The sequence below is a fragment of the Haematobia irritans genome, chromosome 3 (genome assembly GCF_050003625.1).
Source record: "Haematobia irritans isolate KBUSLIRL chromosome 3, ASM5000362v1, whole genome shotgun sequence".
Taxonomy (NCBI): Eukaryota; Metazoa; Arthropoda; class Insecta; order Diptera; family Muscidae; genus Haematobia; species Haematobia irritans.
The window spans coordinates 1,343,939-1,365,695 of NC_134399.1; the positions used below are offsets into that span (position 1 = coordinate 1,343,939).

General features: G+C 33.8%; 1 protein-coding gene and 1 long non-coding RNA gene across 9 annotated transcripts in view; one reads left to right on the forward strand and one right to left on the reverse strand.

Annotated features, from left to right (window-relative positions):
* Window positions 1-21,757, reverse strand: part of LOC142228622 (uncharacterized) — a 288,986-nt gene that overhangs the window by 219,045 nt on the left and 48,184 nt on the right. The window lies entirely within an intron of this gene.
* Window positions 1-21,757, forward strand: part of boi (brother of ihog) — a 174,277-nt gene that overhangs the window by 89,041 nt on the left and 63,479 nt on the right. For 6 of the 8 annotated variants that reach the window (XM_075299108.1, XM_075299115.1, XM_075299110.1 and 3 more), the window contains one exon: window positions 10,060-10,107. The exons of the other annotated variants lie outside the window; for them this stretch is intronic. The gene's annotated coding sequence lies outside the window, so the exon portion shown is untranslated. The remainder of the gene's footprint in view (window positions 1-10,059; window positions 10,108-21,757) is intronic. 8 annotated transcript variants of the gene reach the window in all.

Sequence of the window (21,757 nt, forward strand, 5' to 3'; positions counted from 1 at the left end):
GTATCTACGATCATCTCTCCGATGTCAATATCCAGGAAGGTCTGCTGTTGCATCAAATAAAAATGATACCAAATGAAGATCGTCTGGTGGAACCATTATCTTTGGGTTATTTTAATGTATGTGGGCTTATTTTAGCTACAGGATATTGTTTGTCTTTCATATGTTTCCTAGCTGAGATAATGATTTATAGAAAGAAAATAAAACGAAATGTTTAATTAAAAATAAAATTCTATGAATTTGTTTTGTTTTTGTTTTTTTTTTTATTAGCATAATTTTTTACATTCTCAACCCAGTGTCCATTAAAAATGATGTAGTTACGAAAAGTTTATAAGTATATCACAATTTCTCTTATATTCATAAGCTCTAAGCATTACTGGTTTCAATTGTTTAAAATTAATTATTTATTACTACATCATTGTGACATGGTGGTAATAAATGTCATAATCAATGGGTACATTCACTAAAAAGGGTTTTCATACATAGATTTGTTTCTAATGCAATTTGGAAATGGAAAGGTTTTCATAAATTTAAAACCACAGAGAAAAATTTGTTTTTCCGATTCAATCACGAAATTAATTGGCCAAATTAATTTTTCCTACTTCAAATTGCTTCAGCCGCGTAAATGTATCAATTAACGAATTAATTAGACATAAAAAATAAAAATTAATATTTTGATATAACTCTGATATAGTACATATATATAGCGAAGTATCGGGCACATCATCTAAGATTTAAGTTTATCTCACAAACCAATTTTATTAATTCTGAAGAGGTGCCCAGCAAAAAAAGCCTCGCCAAAAAAGTAATGAAAATGTTCTTTTTGGATCCGGAAGTGGTCAAAATTGACGCAGAAGCGATGACCTTAACATGGGCTTGTCATAGGAAGGAAGACCTCCATTTCAACAACCGTTGCACTGAATTTGCATCACTTCTTTAGGTGTGATCCGAATTCAATATTTCGGATGTAAATTAAACAAGTAAGGAAAGTCTAAAGTCGGGCGGGGCCGACTATATTAAACCCTGCACCACTTTGTAGATCCAAATTTTCGATACCATATCACATGCGTCAAATGTGTTGGGGGCTATATATAAAGGTTTGTCCCAAATACATACATTTAAATATCACTCGATCTGGACAGAATTTGATAGGCTTCCACAAAATCTACAGACTCAAAATTTAAGTCGGCTAATGCACTAGGGTGGAACACAATGTTAGTAAAAAACAAGTATATACGGCCGTAAGTTCGGCCAGGCCGAAGCTTATGTACCCTCCATCATGGATTGCGTAGAAACTTCTTCTAAACACTGCCATCCAGAATCGAATTACTTAAGTTGCGGTAACGCTTGCCGATGGCAAGGCATCTTAAAACCTCCTAACACCATCTTCTAAATTGTATGTAAGTCCATACGTGGTATATATTAAATCAAAAAAGATCGATCCAATACGTTATAATTCAGTTTGACAAAGTAGACATAAAATTTTGACAAAATTTTCTACAGGAATAAAATTTTAACAAAATTTTCTATAGAAATAACATTTTCACAAAATTTTCTATAGAAATAAAAATTTTGACAAAATTTGCTATAGAAAGAAAATTTTGACAAAAATTTCTACGGAAATAAAATTTTAAAAAAATTTTCTATAGAAATAAACTTTTGACAAAATTTTCTATAGAAATAAAATCTTGGTAGATTATGTTTGGCTCGAGTGGCAACCATGATTATGAACCGAATAAAATTTGAACAAAATTTTCTATAGAAATAAAATTTTGACAAAATTTTCTATAGAAATAGAATTTTGACAATGATGAAAATTTTAATAAAACTTTAACAAAATTTTATCTAGAAATAAAATTTTGACAAAATTTTCTATAGAAATAAAATTTTGGTAGATTATTTTTGGCTCTAGTGGCAACCATGATTATGAACCGATATGGACCAATTTTTGTGTGATTGGACCAATCTTGGTATGGTTGTTAGAGACCATATACTAACACCACGTTCTTAATTTGAACCGGATCGGATGAATTTTGCTCCTCCAAGAGGCTCCGGAGGTCAAATCTGGAGAACGTTTTATATGGGGGCTATATATAATTATGGACCGATATGGACCAATTCTGTCACGGTTGTTAAAGATCATATACTAACACCATGTTCCAAATAACAACCGGATTGGATGCAATTTGCTTCTCTTTGAGGCTTCGCAAACCAAATCTGGAGATCGGTTTATATGGGGTCTATATATAATTATGGACCGATGTGGACCAATTTTTGCATGGTTGTTAGAGACCATATACCAACATCATGTACCAAATTTCAGCCGGATCGGATGAAATTTTCTTCTCTTTGAGGTTCCGCAAGCCAAATCTGGGGATCGGTTTATATGGGGGCTATATATAATTATGGACCGATGTGAACCAATTTTTGCACGGTTGTTAGTGGCCATATACCAACACCATGTACCAAATTTCAGCCGGATCGGATGAAATTTGCTTCTCTTTTAGGCTCCGCAAGCCAAATCTGGGGATCGGTTTATATGGGGGCTATATATAATTATGGACCGATGTGGACCAATTTTTGCATGGTTGTTAGAGACCATATACCAACACCATATACCAAATTTCAGCCGGATCGGATGAAATATGCTTCTGTTAGAAGCTCCACAAGCCAAATCTGAGGGTCCCTTTATATGGGGGCTATACGTAAAATTGGACCGATATGGCCCATTTTCAATACCATCCGACCTACATCGATAACAACTACTTGTGCCAAGTTTCAAGTCGATAGCTTGTTTCGTTCGGAAGTTAGCGTGATTTCAACAGACGGACGGACGGACGGACGGACGGACGGACGGACGGACGGACGGACGGACATGCTCAGATCGACTCAGAATTTCACCACGACCCAGAATATATATACTTTATGGGGTCTTAGAGCAATATTTCGATGTGTTACAAACGGAATGACAAAGTTAATATACCCCCATCCTATGATGGAGGGTATAAAAATATGGGAAACATTTAAATATGAAGCAATTTTAAGGAAACTTCGCAAAAGTTTATTTATGATTTATCGCTCGATATACATGTATTAGAAGTTTAGGAAAATTAGAGTCATTTTTACAACTTTTCGACTAAACAGTGGCGATTTTACAAGGAAAATGTTGGTATTTTGACCATTTTTGTCGAAATCAGAAAAACATATATATGGGAGCTATATCTAAATCTGAACCGATTTCAACCAAATTTGTCACGCATAGCTACAATGCTAATTCTACTCTCAGTGCAAAATTTCAACTAAATCGGAGCTAAAGATTGGCCTCTGTGGTCATATGAGTGTAAATCGGGCGAACGATATATATGGGAGCTATATCTAAATCTGAACCGATTTCAACCAAATTTGGCACGCATAGCTACAATGCTAATTCTACTCTCAGTGCAAAATTTCAACTAAATCGGAGCTAAAGATTGGCCTGTGTGGTCATATGAGTGTAAATCGGGCGAACGATATATATGGGAGCTATATCTAAATCTGAACCGATTTCAATAAAATTTTGCACACTTGACTACACTGCTAGTTCTACTCCCTGTGCAAAATTTCAACCTAATTGGGGTAAAACTCTGGTTTCTGGGACCGTATTACTGCATATCGGGCGAAAGATATATACGGGAGCTATATCTAAATCTGAACCGATTTCAATGAAATTTGGCACACTGGACTATAGTACTAATTGTTCTTCTTGTGCAAAATTTTAAGCCAATTACGGTAAAACTCTGGCTTCTGGGGCCATATAAGTCCACATCGGGCGAAATATATATATGGGAGCTATATCTAAATCTGAACCGATTTCTTCCAAAATCAATAGGGATCTATTCTGAGCCAAAACACATACTTGTGCCAAATTTGAAGTCGATTGGACTAAAACTGCGACCTAGACTTTGATTACAAAATGTGTTCACGGACAGACGGACAGACGGAGAGACGGACATGGCTATATCGACTCAGGAGCCCACCCTGACCATTTTTGCCAAAGACACCATGTGTCTATCTCGTCTCCTTCTGGGTGTTGCAAACATATTTACTAACTTATAATACCCTGTTCCACAGTGTGGAGCAGCGTATAAAAATTCTGTGATATTTTATCAAATAAATAATTTTTTATGATTTTTAATGGATTCTAACGCTTGCCGGAAACGTTTGACTTCAAATATTTTCAAAAATTCACAATTTTTCAGATTGTATTTAACATTTTTGTCGACAAAATTTAAATGATTTGTACCATTTTATGAATTCTTACTCTGTTTTTAACCTATTTGAAACAAAAAAAATTAAAATTGTCAATTAAAAGTATGAAAAAACCAAGTTATAAAAAATTGAATTAAAAGAACTTCCTGGGTAGTAGTTAAAATAAAGAACAGCATTGGGAGTACATCTTCTGGAAGTGCATTTAAAGTTGTGCCTTTGGGCTGGGTGGTTTAGGGTAGGGTAAACAACAATTGCAAGGCTTTTAGTCTATATAAAATGGGATTATAAACCTTAGGCTCTTTTTCACCTCAAGTCCTCTGCATTAATCCATTTCCCTTAGGACAAATTTTATAGCTTAATGGAGAACCCTAAAGCAAATAAAGTCCTTTAAGATATAATTGCTACTACATGCTCCACAGTTATTGGCAAATGTAATAAGCAAAAAAAGCATTCAGTTTACTGCTAAAGAATGGAGTTTTCACTTCTATACTTGGTTGCATTCTGGCAAATTAAAAATGCTGAAAATTTGGAAGATATTTTAAATAAATTCAAAACTGAATTGAATGTATACACCTTTGTAGTATTTTTAAATAATGAAACAACGCATATTGGGTATGAGGAACTTCGATTAAATCATCACCCTCAGTTGGTGATAACCAATGAAATTGGTATCAATCTACGAGGACATATTGGAGAACAAGTATTAAGCTTAATAGATACCCACAATTTGGATGAATCCTATTTACAGCATATAGTTAAACCTTCGTTAATAAATCTCCATTCAAAGGATGTGATATTTTTAACCCGATCATCTATTTCATCCGCAAACAAATGGGAGTGGTTATTCCAATGGTGTTGGCAAGAGGGTTTTTGGCATATTCTCTTAATGAATATGCAGCAGCAATGTCTTACAATGGATCCATTACCCAAAATGGTAATAAAATCCTTAACACTCACCGAATATTTGGAACAAAGACATCGGCGTTCGTATTCAAATCTGCAGGGTTATCCCATCTCAGTTACCATAGGCAATTATCCACCAAGAGTAAGTGCTTACTTTGATGATAAGGGTAATTTACAGTTGGGTGGCTTCTATGGCAATGTAGTACAGATATTTGCCTCACATTTTAATGCTACTTTGGATTTTGTCTTTATGCCCAATATGTCCCATTATTCGGTATTGAGTTGCATGGAATATATTCGCGAACAAAAAGCTGATATATGCGCCGATGGAATATTATTTGGTGGAGGAATCGAAATCACCAGGCCTGAATTTATAATCTTTGCTCGCTTAATGGTACCATACGATAAGCCCTTGGAAATGTTTAAATATTTCCAGAAACCTTATAAAGGGTGATTTGTTAAGAGCTTGATAACTTTTTTTAAAAAAAAAACGCATAAAATTTGCAAAATCTCATCGGTTCTTTATTTGAAACGTTAGATTGGTCCATGACATTTACTTTTTGAAGATAATTTCATTTAAATGTTGATCGCGGCTGCGTCTTAGGTGGTCCATTCGGAAAGTCCAATTTTGGGCAACTTTTTCGAGCATTTCGGCCGGAATAGCCCGAATTTCTTCGGAAATGTTGTCTTCCAAAGCTGGAATAGTTGCTGGCTTATTTCTGTAGACTTTAGACTTGACGTAGCCCCACAAAAAATAGTCTAAAGGCGTCAAATCGCATGATCTTGGTGGCCAACTTACCGGTCCATTTCTTGAGATGAATTGTTCTCCGAAGTTTTCCCTCAAAATGGCCATAGAATCGCGAGCTGTGTGGCATGTAGCGCCATCTTGTTGAAACCACATGTCAACCAAGTTCAGTTCTTCCATTCTTGGCAACAAAAAGTTTGTTAGCATCGAACGATAGCGATCGCCATTCACCGTAACGTTGCGTCCAACAGCATCTTTGAAAAAATACGGTCCAATGATTCCACCAGCGTACAAACCACACCAAACAGTGCATTTTTCGGGATGCATGGGCAGTTCTTGAACGGCTTCTGGTTGCTCTTCACTCCAAATGCGGCAATTTTGCTTATTTACGTAGCCATTCAACCAGAAATGAGCCTCATCGCTGAACAAAATTTGTCGATAAAAAAGCGGATTTTCTGCCACTGATTTTGGTAATAAAATTCAATGATTTGCAAGCGTTGCTCGTTAATAAGTCTATTCATGATGAAATGTCAAAGCATACTGAGCATCTTTCTCTTTGACACCATGTCTGAAATCCCACGTGATCTGTCAAATACTAATGCATGAAAATCCTAACCTCAAAAGAATCACCCTTTACTAGCCACACTTGGCTTATGATTCTATTTACCTTCAATTGTACTTTGCTCTTAATCATTGCAGTGGAATACCATCAGCATAAACGTATACGGTTCCTGGATAATTTTTTCATAAATTTCGAAAGTTTTATCTGTGTCTCCTGTAATCTCAGACATTTATCACAAAACTATCAATATGCCTTAGAGGCTATTTTAATATTTTGTGGATTCATGTTATCCAATATATATTTGGCTTATTTGTCATCTATCCTATTAACAAAAATCTATCGTCAAGAGATCACCTCTCTCCAAGATGTGGTCGATCATAATTTAACCATATTGACTACACCATTCCAGCAGTATATCTTGGAAGTATCACAGGCTTCACCTTTGGTAAGACAACAAACCATTGTCGTAAACGAGGAGACGATTGCCAATAATCTGCGCAATTTAAATCCTGAATATGTTTACTTTGCTTTAGATAGTGAAATGGATTTCTATTTGTATCAACAGAAATTTATGTCGCGTCCTCGTATGAAAAAATTGGAGAATTTGGTTATTACCAGTGACATTGGCGATATTCCCATGCGTGATTACTGGCCTTTTCAGGAGTTACTAAGAGACTTTATGGATAATCTATTCTGTAGTGGGCTGGGTACGTATTACTTTGAGGAGAGCTATCAGGAAGGTTTGCGCGAAGGCCAAATAGCTTTTATTCCGAATAATGATTTGTCTGTACAGCCTTTATCATTGGAGTTTTTTGTAATTTGTGGCTTTATAATGGCAGCAGGATATACTTTAGCATTAATAGTTTTTGTCGTTGAGGTGGTCTGGTATTATAAAAATAAAAAGCAATAAGTTTTGTTTATAATTTTATAAGATCGATTTAAACAAAAACAATAAAACATTATTTCTAAAGTTATTTGTTTCTGCTTTACTTTTCTATTTGTGAATTTTCTAACTTTAAAGGAGAGATAATTACTAGTTGGGGAAATTCAATAAATAATTCTATAATCCAGGAAGGATATTGAAGTTGGCAAGATTTTGCTACAACTATTGAGAAATAGTATTTAAATCTGTTTGTCAAAAAGTATTTCGGGGTAGTTGGCAGATCTGCCAATATTTTGAGAACTTCTTAGGGCCCGTTCTCTTCTTCCGAACTCATGGCCGGTGTAGCCTTACAATATGTCATTTTAGGTTTTAGTTACCACTTTCTCGCTTTGGTTGTTTTTTTTTTTTAACAATTCAAGGTCACTTCTCCTTTTTTTAATATTCAGGTCAGGCTCAATTTCTTCCGCCTACCTCAATTGAAATTCCTAACTATGGGGATCCTACCTCTTTCATGAAGATAGTTTAGTTAGTTGCCACCTTTTTGGAATTCTCATCGGTAACGCTGAAGTGTGCTACAAGATCACGTTTAAAAACAGTACTTTAGTATTACGCTCACTTGAGAATTTCGCCACTTTTGTGCACTCACTAAACGATGGACTTCATTTCTGAGTGGTTTATATATACACATCAATTTTTAAAATGTCACATTCCATATAAAATCAATATTTATTAAATAGCCAATCTTAGTAAAATATTGCTAAATATGAAATTAATTTTATTGGTTCTCATTTTGATTTTGAAATAAATTTAAAAACTAATAAATTTCCAAATTCCAACAACAATAGAAAACTTCTAGATTGTATCGTATATAGAAAAATTCTTTTACCAATTCAGTTTAGGAATCTGATATACCCTTAAATCAAATAAACACAAAAGGCCCAGCTAATTAAAATTATGAAATTGAGGCTAATAGCTGACATGATTTCCAAAAATTTTCTTTCTAAAATTATGAAACTACCGAACATATAAAACAAATTTATTGGAAAAATATAAATTTCACAATCGACAAAAAATCAACTAAATAGTCCATCTAAAATTTTGAACAATACACAAGAATGTCGTTTGTTTCCATTTTTGTATATTGTCCTGAATATTACCATAAATCTCTCGTGGTCTTTATTTACCTGAGCTTTTGTGGTCTCACTCCATTTTGTAGAGTGGCTGGTCTCGTGTCTGGCCTGAGATCTTCTATGGCATCCAATTTAAATCACATTAAATTATGCGTTTGTCCGTCTGTCGTGTGTCTGCAACAAAGCACAAGAAGCAGCCAGTTAACCCAAACCCATTGTTAGTCCAAATAAGGAATTTGCTACATTTAATACAAAGTTTTTGTTTTTTTTTGAATTCAGCAAGTCAACATCTCCAGCATTTGGAGTTAACTTTAAACAATGTTTTAACAAAAATTGTTCAAACTTTTCACCATCTTACTATGGTCAGGAAGGAGAAACCATGAAAATAAGGGCGGGAAAAAGAAGGTTATTAATTTTCGAATTTTGAATTTCTAAAGAAGCACTATGTTGCAACAATCATATTATGATTATGGGTCGGCCAGCTGACTAAAGTATTTTTATTGCAACAATATTAATTTTTAGTTTTTCAAATTATTATTTAAATCTACACGCAGAGAAGGAATATGATCACTTCCCAGGGCAATATTTAATTTTTGGATGGATAAAACAGTACTTGTACTACAAAATTGTTCTTTTCTCGGCAAACATATACATGGTGGTCTAAATCAGATATATAATTTTCGAGAAAATAACATTTTTGCGACAAATATGTAACATGTTCCCCGGCCAAAAATAACATTTCGCTCTTGCAACATGTTTGAAGTGATCATATTCCTTCTCTGTATGAAGATGGGAAATACTAGTCGGGGCCATGGTTATAATTTTCGAATTGTGCTTTTCTAAAAAAAACACTATTTTGCCACAATCATATTCTGGGACGGTCAACTGACGAAAATATTTTTCTTGCAAACATATTGATTTTTAGTTTTGCACCTCCAAGAGCAACATTTAATTTTTTGATGGGGATAAAACAGCATTTGTTACTGTAAAAATGTCAGATACATAATGTCCGAGAAAATAATATGGTTGCGACAAACATGTTGCATATACAACATTTTGCTCTCAGCGGTGACCATATTCCTTATCTGGGTGTATAATCACCAATCTGGCCATAGTCACAATATTCCCTGTGACATGGTTGGAACTCTCTGGCTTTTGTGGTTAGGCGCTTGTTGTGATACTCCTAACGAATCATTTGGAAACCACCACAGACAGATGCATGCATAGACGGACAGTGTCTTTGCAATTGTGTATTTCTGGGTGCCGGGTTGACAACATTGTCGGCATAATTGTAAAACTTCAGAGAATTAGACTCCAGGCAAAAATCCATGGTAATTTTAGTGTATTGCTTTTAATGGTTGACGTTTATGCTTTGAGCCTTGAGCATTTTTCGGCAGGTAGTTGGGTTTGGAATTTGAAATTTACATTCAAATGAGATGTATAAATTTTCCATTATTTTTTTTATGTTCTCCAGATACCTTTTAGTTTAAGCGATCATTTTTAGTTTGTCTTGCAAATTTTATTTTCTTTTTTTTTAATCAAAAACTAAATATTTTAATGAATTTCCTTTTTTATTATTCTTTTGTTGCAGTTTAAAATGATGAGATGCCATTAGAGTTGCTCACATTTATTTTGAAGCGTGAGTTTCATAATTTTTAACAATATTTAATAATTGAAGTCTCAGTCTTAAACTATTATATTTCTATTATATAATTTTATATTCACATATATTTTTTCGAAATTTTATTCTTGTTAGCACACAATTTTTAGCATATATTTTGAAATCATTTTAATTGGTTTTTTTCTAGGATTTTTTTCTAATACTGCTTGATTTATTTTTTAGTAGCTCATAAATGCTTAGCCATAAATTACTATTAATTATAAAATAATAATTTGTAAATCTTTCAACCATAGTGTTTGGTATTTTAGTGGTCGAAATACCATAAAATGAAAGACATATCTACTATGCCATTTCCAATTTATGGAAATCATAAATGTGCCCCTTTATTTCTTTTGTGACTTGGTATGACCTTAACCCTACATCAACGTGAAATATATGTGGTCTTATAATGGAATTTCTATAAGGTAATAAAAAACATTCGAGTTTTCTATAATTAAAGAAAACGGAATTCTGTTGCTTTGTGGATATTACATTAAATTCTATTTATTTAAAATTTATTTTTATTTAAGCAATGAATTTTTTTGTCGTGGTAAAAACAAGAGCAATAAAGGAGACAATTTTTTTTTTTAATTTCCTAATTATAAATAACCACAGATAGGCGTCGATAGACATGTCTAAATGCGTGAACACAAATAATATAGTAATTTTTAGCTACGTGGGGAGCCACCGTGGTGCAATGGTTAGCATGCCCGCCTTGCATACACAAGGTCGTGGGTTCGATTCCTGCTACGACCGAACACCAAAAAGTTTTTCAGCAGTGGATTATCCCACCTCAGTAATGCTGGTGACATTTCTGAGGGTTTCGAAGCTTCTCTAAGTGGTTTCACTGCAATGTGGAACGCCGTTCGGACTCGGCTATAAAAAGGAGGTCCCTTGTCATTGAGCTTAACATGGAATCGGGCAGCACTCAGTGATAAGAGAGAAGTTCACCAATGTGGTATCACAATGGACTGAATAGTCTAAGTGAGCCTGATACATCGGGCTGCCACCTAACCTAACCTAGCTACGATATAAAATTGTAGACCAAGCAAATAAATTTATTACCAGCCTTATTTAAAGCCAGAGTTATCGAAAAAGGAAGCTCTAAATAGCTCATTAATAGAACAGATAGAATATTGGTCTAAATATAGCTCGTTTTGGAGGTTAACAGAGGGAAAAGTATTATATGGCTCTATGAAATATATTGAGTCTGCAACCAATGGCCAGAGAGTTGTTTCTCCTGGAAAACATAAAAATGTTTATCCTTTTTTCGAATCTACAAAATTAAAAAAAATTCAGTTTCAAGTTTACACCAAAAACATCACTCACACTCAAAACTGTGTCACATTTGGTGAACCGGAAAATCGGCAAAACAAAATCTGTCTATTTTGCTTTTTCCTTTGCAAAGAAAAACTAGAAAAAAAGTCAGAAGATACAAAAACCTACAACAAATTTGCAACTTGATCTCATAAATAATTACATGCAGCAGCACGAGTCGAATATAAACTCCACTGACATTTGGTGTATGGGGCATTTCACAAAAAAAAAATCCTATAGCAAAAATAAAAAAAAAATAAATTCTTCCATATATTTGTGAAGATTTACAAAGACAAAATAAAGCGATGTGAGCCAATGCAACTATCGAAAGAAAAAATTTGGAGAACTTCTGAAGGGGACTAGGACAACAGTTATGAGGCCATGGGAACAATGATCTAGAATTGAGAGCACATCTTTGCCGAATAGAAGCAGTAGAGAATGGGCTTGTTTTGAGGATAATGAGATTTTGGAACACTACCCTCGTCACTTCCCTGCATTTACTAGACAAAGAGTTAACCATATCAGTGAAGAGATGATTCGGAAAATAGCCCAACTTGGCAACAAGGACTGTAAAAAATTAGGGATTTCGTTAAGGATACAAAATTCCTGGGATAAAATAAGGGTACGACGGGAAATAGAGGTTAGAGCGCACAACAAGTATGTCAGACGTTATTAAACAGGGAAACCAGTATCCTCTGTTTCAATCTAACCTAACCTACAAAGTCAAATATTTGTTAATTTGCACAAAGCTGAAAATTTGTGTACTACAATACTACAATCCATCCAAATATTTCTACAAACATTTTATCTTTTTTACAAAAATATTGAGTAATTAGAATAAATTCCTATTTCCTAATGCTTTTTGAATGAATTCTCCACAAAATATTTTTTTTATTGAATGCCCCATATCCTCTATGGATGCGACAAATGCAACCAAGATGAATACATGGACGGACGGAAGTTCTGACTACACATAGATCAGTGGACAGACGGGACAGATAGGCAGTCAAGCATCCAATGATGACGAACATGATGACGACGACCACTGTATTACTAGAATATAAAAATGGAACTGTCATCATGTGGATTTTTCGTAGATTTTTTTTTGTAGATCGTCCACTTTTCGTTGAGAGATCATTTTTCTGTCAACGTTGGCACAATTATGTGTATGTTTTAGCGTTATTTTTTATTTGAGGTTAGTCGATTTATAGCTAGGAAAAAATCTCACTAAAAATAAGATGATGGAATAGGGTGAACTTTTTAATACTTTAATACTAAATTAATTAAATAAAAATTAAATTAAATAAATCAAACATATATAAGAAAATATTGAGTAAAAATAATTTCAATTGAATTCATTAAATTTATTTGATTTTAATTTTAGTTTAATTCCATTATGCATTGTAGAGTTCCTTATGTACCACCCTGTATAGAAGATTTATATTTTTTATTTGTTAAATATTTGCAGTTATGCGCCTCAGAAGAAATCTCGGATGCATTTAGTGAATTTTAAATGATACGGACTAGTGGATGCCTGGTCGAAGCATATCAACTAAATTCACTGCAAGGGGAGCCATCAACACCCCCAGCATTTTGTCATTATTTTTTTATTTTGCATATTTTGGGATTTTTTTCCAAGGAACTGCATAATATTATCTTTGATTTCCGTTAACTCAGGTGTCAAAAGCTATATTTCATATTTATTTTCAAAAAAATTAAGACAAAAAACAATAAAAAAAATTATGTGGGTTGATTCTCTATTTGTGGGCAAACAAGCAAGTCGGCAGTTGACATGCCTTCTTTGTAAGACTTTGGTGAATGTGTTTTTAACACTTAGAGTAAAAGGATCACACAAAATTATTTAATGTAATTTAAAATATAAATAATATAATAAAAAGTTAGTGGGACTGTAAGTAATTTTATTCTTGTGCCAATTTGCCACCTTTTTGTTGTGCCGCTAAATGCCACACATTTTACATGTTTTTGCTTCCACTTTTCTTTTATATAATTAATTAATATATTATTGAAATACTTTTAGTAAAATTTGATCCCGGATCCTTTTAAAATTACAAATGTAACCGGTACCTTCAAAATAATGCGTCCAATAAAATAATATTAAGCACTTTTTCCTCAAACCATAGTGTTATCACGGACTATGGTGACGCCTAGAAGTATGCAAAAAAATGTCTCTACATAAAAAAAAAAACTTACAAAACCCATTTGTACAAAATTTGACACTTTCTTTTTAAATATTGTGTTATTTTTTATTTCAAAAGACACTTTTTGTGCCTCTTTTTAGAAAATCGAAATAGTAACGATGATCTTTGTTATGAAGGGTTTAGCTGATATAGCAATGCAATATTGAATTAAGTACATTATTGAAGTTGACTTATAAAAAGTGACAGAAATAGTGTCATTTCTAATCGCTCATAAAGAAAATAAGATTTGATTTTTTCAAAATAATGCGTCCAATAACATAATAGTAAGCACTTTTTCCTCAAACCATAGTGTTATCAAGCGGACAATGGTAACGCCTAGAAATATGCAAAGACATTTTTCTTTATATAAAAAAAAAACTTATAAAACCCATTTATACAAAATGTGACACTTGTTTTTAAATATTGTACCACTTTTTATTACAAAATACACTTTTTGTGTCTCTTTTTAGAAAATCGAAATGGTAACGCTGACCTTTGCTATGAAAGGTTTAGCTGATATTGCAATGCAATATTGAATTAAGTACACTATTGAAGTTGAGTTGAGTGGCACAAATAGTGTCATTTCTAATTCAAAATAAAATTTGATTTTTTTAATAATTATCGAATACGTTTGAACAATTTAATTTCAAACAAATAACAAAAAGCACTCTTTGAAATTTTTCTACTTTAGAAAATATGTTCGTATAACATAAATAAATAAAAGGTTGCACAACAAGTTGTCAATAAAAATTAAGATGTGATGCATTTAATGACAAAAAAACACAAAGAGACTTCATCCGATAAAAAATTAATTAAAATTAATTTTCCCATTAAAGGGCCATTACAAATTTGTTCTTTTCAGTGTATCATTGATGAAATCAATAGAGAACATACACCTCCAAATGGATTCTTTGAAGCTCACTTCAACAAAAAAAGCTTTAAACATTTTGTTATTTTTATTAAACATAAAATAAAAATGCAAAATTTATGAATTTTTCTATTTGCTTGTGATGGAAATGTTCGAATGCAACAAACAACAACCCACTTTCTTCCGTTCGTTTGCCGATTGTCGTACATAATTTAGCATAAAATCGTAATAAGCAAATCCGATCGAATTTTCAGTTTATGCGTTCAGTCTAAGGCGGATTTCATTAGATACCACCGCTCGGCGTAGCAATGTTATGAGTTGAAGTCACTCAGACCGCCAGCCAGCCAACCAACCATCCATCCAATGACTCTGAGAAGTGAGTGGGTGTATTCAAATCCAATTTGGTGTTAATCTTGGTGGATGCATGAAAAACGAAACTTTATATGCCTAATAAAATCAAATGGCTACAAAAATGCATTTATGACAAGAGTGCCGAAAACAGTTCAGAAAACAAAATCGAGGTTATTGTATTTTGTGTGAGGGAAGAGGAAATTGTTTGTAAACGATTAGTGCCATTTTTTGCCATTGGTATAATTGAAATTTATTGTCACAACATATATGGTATGGTTAAGAAAAGTTAGCTATGAAAAATTCCTTAAAAAATTAATCGAACACTCCAGCCTTTGTGGAGAAATCTGACGACATATTATAATTCAATTAATTTTATTATTTTTTTTTGGGAAAAAATATCTAGATTTAAAATTATTAATAATTGCATATCTCATTTTAATACTTAAAAAAATATTTTAAATTTCAAAAAAATTTAAAAATATTTAGCATTTTAATATTAGTTTATTTTTTGCAAAGATTTCGTTTTAAAGAAATTTTATTTGGGCTAGAGAGTCAATAGATGCTTTTAATAAAGCAACTATCTTATCTGGCTAAATTCTTTATGTGCTGCTCAGAACTCTAGGGTCCGTCTTTTAGACTTGGCCATAAAAAGTCCCCTACCATTTAGATAAAATTAGAAACGGAAAGAAGTTATTAAAGTTGTTTCTTTCAGGTAAATAAAAATGTATTTTACTATAAATAAAAATGTATTTGACTATAAGGAGCCAACTTTAATAAGAAAAGAAGTCTTCGTTGCTCTAACATTTCGTTTGGGAGAAAAGAATTATTTGTGTGAAATAAAGACTTTTTCTAACATTCTGGTTAAGTCCCTGTAACAAGTACCACATTTATTGAAAACAAATATCTGTTTCATATATTAAACTGAGGCATCAATAATTTGTATTCGTTTTTTATTTTAAATCCTGTTGTAATAAAAATTTTGCCATTTTTCATTAAATTTTTATTCACAAGTTCTATTTTAATGCAATTGTGGCGTCATTTTACTCAGTTATAATTGAGATTTCCATTGCCTCAACAGCCTATGCAAAATAAGTTTCTAAAAATACATGAAATTTGAAAAAAATCTATGACCTACTATTTGCAATGCAATAGAGATTGAAGGCACCACAAAATTTCCTCATAGACCATACATGGCAAAAAATATTTAGTTGAATTTATTTATGAGAAAAATGTATAACTATTGAAAATTTGTATATGTTATATATTTTTTTTTGTCGTAGGATATGAGTCAATAGATCTCTGCCCACAGTAATTTAATTCAAACTAAGTGAAAAATTCGATACCCCAAAAACATATTCACTGTGGAAAATATTTTGAAGACCAGTTAGACAAAAACAAAATATGTATATCCACAAATATTTCTTTTTAAATTAATTATTCAAAAATCTTTAGCGTTGTCATAACTCACCAACAAAAAAATATTTTCACCTCGAAACAGACAACAACAACATACACCACAGAAATATATCAGAAAATATTATTTTCAAAAATATTTGACAAACAACCAAAAAAAAGATAGAAACAGCAACAAGCACATAAATATTTTCTCAATACTAATGACTTTATTTTGGTCCATGGATTTTTCATTTCATTTAGTTTTTGTTTTCGGTTTCTTTGGTTGATTTTGACTTATTCTATAAGGAAACCTGTCCATCTGTTTTTGTCGAAATATGAGTGTCACAATTATTTCGTCACACTTTTAAAGAGATGGATATAGAGACGGAGATATATACACTTTGGTTTGACCAACTAAGAAAATAAAGGGTGATTCTTTTGAGGTTAGGATTTTCATGCATTAGTATTTGACAGATCACGTGGGATTTCAGACATGGTGTCAAAGAGAAAGATGCTCAGTATGCTTTGACATTTCATCATGAATAGACTTACTAACGAGCAACGCTTGCAAATCATTGAATTTTATTACCAAAATCAGTGGCAGAAAATCCGCTTTTTTATCGACAAATTTTGTTCAGCGATGAGGCTCACTTCTGGTTGAATGGCTACGTAAATAAGCAAAATTGCCGCATTTGGAGTGAAGAGCAACCAGAAGCCGTTCAAGAACTGCCCATGCATCCCGAAAAATGCACTGTTTGGTGTGGTTTGTACGCTGGTGGAATCATTGGACCGTATTTTTTCAAAGATGCTGTTGGACGCAACGTTACGGTGAATGGCGATCACTATCGTTCGATGCTAACAAACTTTTTGTTGCCAAAAATGGAAGAACTGAACTTGGTTGACATGTGGTTTCAACAAGATGGCGCTACATGCCACACAGCTCGCGATTCTATGGCCATTTTGAGGGAAAACTTCGGAGAACAATTCATCTCAAGAAATGGACCGGTAAGTTGGCCACCAAGATCATGCGATTTGACGCCTTTAGACTATTTTTTGTGGGGCTACGTCAAGTCTAAAGTCTACAGAAATAATCCAGCAACTATTCCAGCTTTGGAAGACAACATTTCCGAAGAAATTCGGGCTATTCCGGCCGAAATGCTCGAAAAAGTTGCCCAAAATTGGACTTTCCGAATGGACCACCTAAGACGCAGCCGCGGTCAACATTTAAATGAAATTATCTTCAAAAAGTAAATGTCATGGACCAATCTAACGTTTCAAATAAAGAACCGATGAGATTTTGCAAATTTTATGCGTTTTTTTTTTAAAAAAAGTTATCAAGCTCTTAACAAATCACCCTTTATATAGCCCCCATATAAACCGACCCCCAGATTTGGCTTGCGGAGCCTCAAAGAGAAGCAAATTACATCCCATCCGGCTGAAATTTGGTACATGGTGTTGGTATATGGTATCTAACAACCATGCAAAAATTGGTCCACATCGGTCCATAATTATATATAGCCCCCATATAAACCGATCCCCAGATTTGGCTTGCGGAGCCTCAAAGAGAAACAAATTTCATCCGATCCGGCTGAAATTTGGTACATGGTGTTGGTATATGGTCTCTAACAACCATGCAAAAATTGGTCCACATCGGTCGATAATTATATATAGCCCCCATATAAACCGATCCCCAGATTTGGCTTGCGGAGCCTCAAAGAGAAGAAAATTTTATCCGATCCGGCTGAAATTTGATACACGGTTTTGGTATATGGTCTCTAACAACCATGCAAAAATTGGTCTACATCGGTCCATAATTATATATAGCCCCCATATAAACCGATCGCCAGATTTGGCTTGCGGAGCCTCTACGAGAAGCATGTTTCATCCGATCCGTCTGAAATGTGGTACATGGTGTTGGTATATGGTCTCTAACAACCATGCAAAAATTGGTCCACATCGGTCCATAATTATAAAGGGTGATTCTTTTGAGGTTAGGATTTTCATGCATTAGTATTTGACAGATCACGTGGGATTTCAGACATGGTGTCAAAGAGAAAGATGCTCAGTATGCTTTGACATTTCATTATGAATAGACTTACTAACGAGCAACGCTTGCAAATCATTGAATTTTATTACCAAAATCAGTGGCAGAAAATCCGCTTTTTTATCGACAAATTTTGTTCAGCGATGAGGCTCACTTCTGGTTGAATGGCTACGTAAATAAGCAAAATTGCCGCATTTGGAGTGAATAGCAACCAGAAGCCGTTCAAGAACTGCCCATGCATCCCGAAAAATGCACTGTTTGGTGTGGTTTGTACGCTGGTGGAATCATTGGACCGTATTTTTTCAAAGATGCTGTTGGACGCAACGTTACGGTGAATGGCGATCGCTATCGTTCGATGCTAACAAACTTTTTGTTGCCAAAAATGGAAGAACTGAACTTGGTTGACATGTGGTTTCAACAAGATGGCGCTACATGCCACACAGCTCGCGATTCTATGGCCATTTTGAGGGAAAACTTCGGAGAACAATTCATCTCAAGAAATGGACCGGTAAGTTGGCCACCAAGATCATGCGATTTGACGCCTTTAGACTATTTTTTGTGGGGCTACGTCAAGTCTAAAGTCTACAGAAATAAGCCAGCAACTATTCCAGCTTTGGAAGACAACATTTCCGAAGAAATTCGGGCTATTCCGGCCGAAATGCTCGAAAAAGTTGCCCAAAATTGGACTTTCCGAATGGACCACCTAAGACGCAGCCGCGGTCAACATTTAAATGAAATTATCTTCAAAAAGTAAATGTCATGGACCAATCTAACGTTTCAAATAAAGAACCGATGAGATTTTGCAAATTTTATGCGTTTTTTTTTTTTTTAAGTTATCAAGCTCTTAACAAATCACCCTTTATTATAAACATGCAGAGAATAGGGTGTTCTTTGGAAGGATGATAGAATAATTTAGGGTCGATACATATTTGGGAGAAATATTTTTTGATTTCAATCACGAAATTAATTAATGCTATTAGTATCAATGCTACAATTACTACTTAGAGAAGCTTTGAAACCCTCAGAAATGTCACCAGCATTACTGAGGTGGGATAATCCACCGCTGAAAAACTTTTTGGTGTTCGGTCGAAGCAGGAATCGAACCCACGACCTTGTGTATGCAAGGCGGGCATGCTAACCATTGCATCACGGTGGCTCCCACCCTTCGATAAACTGTCAATAATTTTTTTTTTTTTTTGTATATGGGCATTATTGTTGTTTTAATTGAACTCGTAATTACTGGTGAATTTTTGTTTCTGTGCCTCTACGATATCGGAAAATTTATTCTATATCGAAAATACCATTTAGCACCAAAGAGTTTTGATAGATAATTTTATTTACTACCCAGGGTCTTGAAGCAGCTTTAAAATTAAAATTCTATCATGCCACAATAATATTATGCCCCCTCCCAGATTTTACATTCTTTGATATATTTTACCTTGTAAAATAAACTATTTTGGTGCGTGGGCCAGACATCCGTCTGTCCGTCCCTTCATTAGTCGCGCCTAGAGTAATGTATTAGTTTTTAAGAGATATTTTCCTACCTGTGATTTTAATGTGTTTTTAATTTAAATTATTTTTTGTGTTGTTTTTTTTTTTGTTTCTTTTAAATAAAAAATAACAACAACAACGTTTTCCTCACATAATATTCAAGTTCTTAAGAACAAAAAAATGTATACAACCCCTGAAAAAGTGATTGTTTAGTGTATAGCTAAGAAAGTAATATTGAATAAATTTCAAGCAAAATATGAAAAAAAGGAACTCATTTCAATTGTAATTCTATCTGTATTATTAAATATTAAATTTCATTATATGACCATTTTTCGCAAAAACTGAAGGACAAGAATGGCCACCAAATAATGAAAGTAAAAATGTATATACCTTTGCAAGTAGAACCCGCAAGGAGGGTAAGAACAATGAATGAATGGCTTTTTTTTTAATTTTCTCCTTTGTAGCCTGCCCAATATTATCTCTCACTGAGGTGCTTCTTTATATTGTCTTCCCAGTCTCCTGGTTTTTTTTCTGTTCCATATGATTAAATTATTAACTCACGCGTCCACGAGCCCATAATAACATAATTTCCCCCCCATCCCAACAATCATGTTTCAGTTGTTCTTATTATCGGACATTAAAACACCAGGAAAACAACGCCAAAGAAATTGGTTTTTGTTCCCTCGTAGCAGTAGCTATAAGAGAGATGAAAAAAAAAATCCCCTTCTGGATATTTTGGAAAAAAATAAATGAAGCGACAATTATGAAAATTTCGCCAATGGAGGATACATAACCATGACAACGCCAAATGATATACCCTACCAATTCTGGGATGCATAAAGTATGGACGGTAACCATTGACTGCTGAAAATATCTAAACGAGATGGCAGAGCATTTTCAAATTTCATGGAAATGGTCTTAACAAAGGTCTGTAAGATAGACGAGCTAATACTAAAATATAGAATAATAATTTTAGGTTAATTAGGAGAAGAATCTTGTAGAATCTATTGAGAAGATTCGAGAACCCTGCACTGAAGGAAGAGTTTTCTTTTCTGGGAAACGTAATTTTAGACAAAATAGTTTCTTTAAAGACAAATAAAAAAATTCAATCGTTGTAACACCTTCCACAAATTCGGGTATATTTGTTTTTAAAGAAAATACTTGTTAACAAAGGGGCATTTTTTCTTTGTCTAAAATTTTCTTCCGGTGGATAATATTTTTTCTTTGAGTGTGAATGACCATACAGAGAGGCTATTTGATAGAAGCAGGACACCAAACTAATGGATTCGTAATAGAACTATATGAATTTTCTCAAGATCAGAGTTATCTTGCAATGGCTTAAAGTCTAGAGGCGAAAACTAGAATGGACCTTAGGTAAAAATGTATTCTAAGAGTCAGAAATTAAACCTATAACCCTCTGCGTGCCAGTCATATAGGCTAATCGTTGCTCCATGTTGGCTTCCACTGTCCATTTGTAGCTTTTATTAATATACTTACAGTCGACTCCGCTTTAGCGCAATGCGCTTTACTGAAAAACCTCGGATAACTGAAATCGATCGCATTCCCCAGTTGTTTTTTCTGCCCATTTCATTTAAATTACTCCGCTTTAGTGAAACTCCGCTTAACTGAAAAAATCGGATTACTGAAAAGTTTTTTGTGTTCAAATGAGTTTCGTCACATTAGTATGACTTCGCTTTACTGAAAATGCCACATTCTCGCTATTGAGAGAGAGTACATTTTCTTCTCCGTATTGAGAACGCTTTATTTCAAGTGAAGATGGCACTTTCAAAACAGTTTAAATCACTCTGTAAATAAAATCAACTGAAAGGTAAAATTGTAGATGGCACACACACGGAATCAAACACCTTGTTTTTATTATTTTATGTACATAGCATTGGTCATAAGTTCGGTTAACTGAAATTGAGTGGATTTTTTTCCAGTTATACGGAGTCCGCTTTACTGAAA